Genomic DNA, 4,083 nt, shown 5'->3' on the forward strand with positions numbered 1-4,083 from the left:
AAAAACATATCCTGCAATGAGGATTAAAAAATAAAAATTAATAATTTTTATAATAAATTTAGTGTTATAGATATTGTTTACATCACTCTGTCTCAGATTTTCCAAAATGATCTCTCAAAAGAAGAGTTTTTTTCCATGATAGATGGCTTTTTATTACATTATTTTTTCTACTCCTTTACTGCCACATAAATCTGTTAACCCTGAAGATTGTAGAAAATGAACATTTAAAAAAGTATTACAACCCACAGCCAACATCATACTCAATGGGCAAAAACTAACACCATTTCCCTTAAGAACAGGAATAAGACAGGGATGCCCACTCTCACCACTCCTATTTGACATAGTACTGGAAGTATTAGCCATTGAAATTAGACAAGAAGAAGAAATAAAAGGCATACAAATTGGAAAGGAAGAAGTAAAACTGTCCTTATTCGCAGGTGACATGATATTGTATATAAAAAAAACCCTAAAGACTCCATCAAAAAACTATTAGACTTGATAAATGAATTCGGCAATGTAGCAGGATACAAAATTAACGCCAAGAAATCTATGGCATTTCTATACACCAATAGTGAACTTACAGAAAGAGAGACTAAAAAGCAATTCCATTTACCATCACACCAAAAAAATTAAGATACCTAGGAATAAACTTAACTAAAGAGGCAAAAGACCTCTACTCAGAAAACTACAGGACGTTGAAAAAAGAGATAGAGGAAGACATAAACAGATGGAAGAACATACCATATTCATGGATTGGGAGAATCAACATCATTAAAATGTCCATACTACCCAAAGCAATCTATAAATTCAATGCACTTCCCATTAAAATACCAACAGCATATTTCACAGACCTAGAACGAACGCTCCAAAAATTCATCTGGAATAAAAAGAGCCCGAATAGCTGCAGCAATCTTGAGAAAGAAGAACAAAGTAGGTGGGATCTTAATACCAGATATCAAGCTGTATTACAAAGCCACTGTTCTCAAAACTGCCTGGCACTGGCACAAGAACAGACATATAGATCAATGGAATAGAATAGAGACCCCAGAAATCGACCCAAACCACTATGCTCAATTAATATTTGACGAAGGAGGCAAGATCATACAATGGAGTCAAGACAGTCTCTTCAATAAATGGTGTTGGGAAAGTTGGACAGATACATGCAAAAAAAATGAAACTAGACCACCAACTTACACCATACACAAAAATAAACTCAAAATGGATAAAGGACTTAAATGTACGACAGGAAACCATAAAAATTCTAGAAGAATACAAGGGCAACAAAATCTCAGACTTATGCCAAAACAATTTCTTCACTGATACAGCTCCTAGGGCAGTTGAAACTAAAGAGAAACTGAACAAATGGGACTACATCAAAATAAAAAGCTTCTGCACAGCAAAAGAAACCATCAACAAAACAACAAGAAAACCCACCTCTTGGGAAAACATATTTGCCAACGTCATATCTGATAAGGGCTTAATCTCCAAAATTTATAGGGAACTCATACAACTTAACAAAAGGAAGATAAACAATCCAATCAAAAAATGGGCAAAGGACTTAAATAGACACTTTTCAAAAGAGGACATTCAGAAAGCCAAGAGACATATGAAAACATGCTCAAAGTCACTAATCATCCGAGAGATGCAAATCAAAACAACAATGAGGTACCATCTCACACCTGTCAGAACGGCTATCATCAACAAATCCACAAATGACAAGTGCTGGAGAGGATGTGGAGAAAAAGGAACACTCGTGCACTGCTGGTGGGAATGCAGTCTGGTGCAGCCACTATGGAAGACAGTATGGAGTTTCCTCAAATATTAAAAATGGAACTCCCATTTAACCCAGTGATCCCACTTCTAGGAATATATCCCAAGAAACCAGAAACACCAATCAGAAAGGATATCTGCACCCCTATGTTCATAGCAGCACAATTCACCATAGCTAAGATCTGGAAACAGCCTAAGTGCCCATCAGTAGATGAATGGATTAGAAAACTGTGGTACATCTACACGATGGAATACTATGCTGCTGTAAAAAAGAAGGAACTCTTACCATTTGCAACAGCATGGATGGAACTGGAGAGCGTTATGCTAAGTGAAATAAGCCAGTCAACGAAGGAAAAATACCACATGATCTCACTCATTTATGGATAATAAAGACCATTATAAACTTATGAACAAAAATAGGTACAGAGGCAGAGCTGCCTCGAACAAACTGTCAAACTACAGTGGGAAGGCCGGGGAGGGTTGGGGGGCAGGAGGAGGGGTGGGTAAGAGATCAACCAAAGGACTTGTATGCATGCATATAAGCGTAACCAATGGACATAAGACACTGGGGGATAGGGGAAGCTGGGAGAATGTCAAGAAGGGGGGAAAAAAGGAGACATATGTAATACTCTTTGTAATACTTTAAGCAATAAACCAAATTTTAAAAAAAAGTATTACATATGTCCTCCTTTTCCCCCCATTGAACCCCTCCAGCCCACCCATCCTGCACCCTGCCCCAGGCCTTCACTACCCTATTGTCTGTGTCCATGGGTTATGCTTATATGCATACAAGTTCTTTGGTTGATCTTTTCCCACTCACCCACCCACCCCCACCTTCCCTTTGAGATTCAACAGTCTGTTCCATGCTTAAAAGAAGTGGTAAGCATTTTCCATTTATATCTCCAATCTTTTCACTTATATTTCCAATCTGCATAGCTCTACCTCTGACTTTTTATGTGAAATTCATTTCTATTTTAGTAGTATAAATAAATAAGAAAATGCATTCAGAAAAAAAAATACTGTAAAAAATGTATAGTTAAGAAAACTTGATTATAAACCATTAAAAGATAATCCTGGTTTAAAAATCAGCCCTCATTTAACCACATATTTCAGTGCAGTGATAGTATTACTTTATGTCATGACTTGCAAATTCATTATTGAATCATTTTAAAATCAGTATATAAAATATACAAATGCAGCCCAGAAATAACAGGTTAATATAGTCTTGCTTCAGATGAAACTAATTCTATGCTCTCACGTGATTTTCCTGAAGGAAAAAACATTGAAGAATTTAATTGGGCATTTGGAATAGCAAAAGAGAAAATTAATGTACTTAGGAGTAGACAACATTCCACTGCATTAACATTTGTTTGTGCGACAGTCTCCAATCCAGCTCCTGTCCTTTAGCTTCTGAAGGTAAATAATTTTCTTTGCTTTAGAAGAAATTTGAACTTGACTTTAGAAAGCATTCCAGTCTAGCAACTGCTAATAAAAGACACAACTCTATAGTTCACATTCCCATGTGTATACCTCATCAATATATCAATATTCCAGTTTTAGATATAAAAATCCCCTTTTAAAACTGAGGAAATATATCATTGTTATCCCCACTGCAGTAACAAAATGTGTGTGTGTTGGGGGGGGGGGAGAGAATAGGGGGGTGCATGTGCGCGCACACACCACACACACACACACACACACACACACACATGCACGCGCGCCCATGAACACAGAGAATAAAAGCAGTTATGATTTGAAAGGCAATATTTATAGGAGTAAGTAACATTTTTAAGAGTAGCCACCCAATATTCTACTGGTTTCTTCTTTTTGTATTATAAGCCTATAAATCATTCCACTAAAAAGCTGTAACAAATCAATTTCCTGGACAAAAATCCATTCTTTGGTGGTAATGAAAGAAATTCAATAGAGAAACGACTATTAATAAATATTTAATAACTGGAATTAAAACTCCTGCCTGAGATCTGAGGGAAAGAAAGATACGATATGGAATAAAAATGTTTAAGATCTCTTCAATTACAGTAAAAAGCCCCTGCCTAAAAATTGACTAGGAAGAATTCAATGTACTTACTTTCTCAATAAGTCGTCCTGAAAATTCTGTCAAAATTAATGTGGCGGTCTATTTGGGTTTTATTGCACATGGAAGATTGATTTTTTTTTTTTGCAGGAATCTCAAGGTAATTCCCTTCCTAAATCCCTCCTCCAACCCTCAAGAGTGTGAATAATGATCTACAAGATTGCCATGTGAGTTTGTTTTTGTAGCATAGGTTTTATTAAAAGAAGGCTATACTGATA

Source organism: Myotis yumanensis, unplaced genomic scaffold (genome assembly GCF_028538775.1).
Source record: "Myotis yumanensis isolate MYYU_CA2020_CCGP unplaced genomic scaffold, mMyoYum1.0.hap1 SCAF_3, whole genome shotgun sequence".
NCBI lineage: Eukaryota > Metazoa > Chordata > Mammalia > Chiroptera > Vespertilionidae > Myotis > Myotis yumanensis.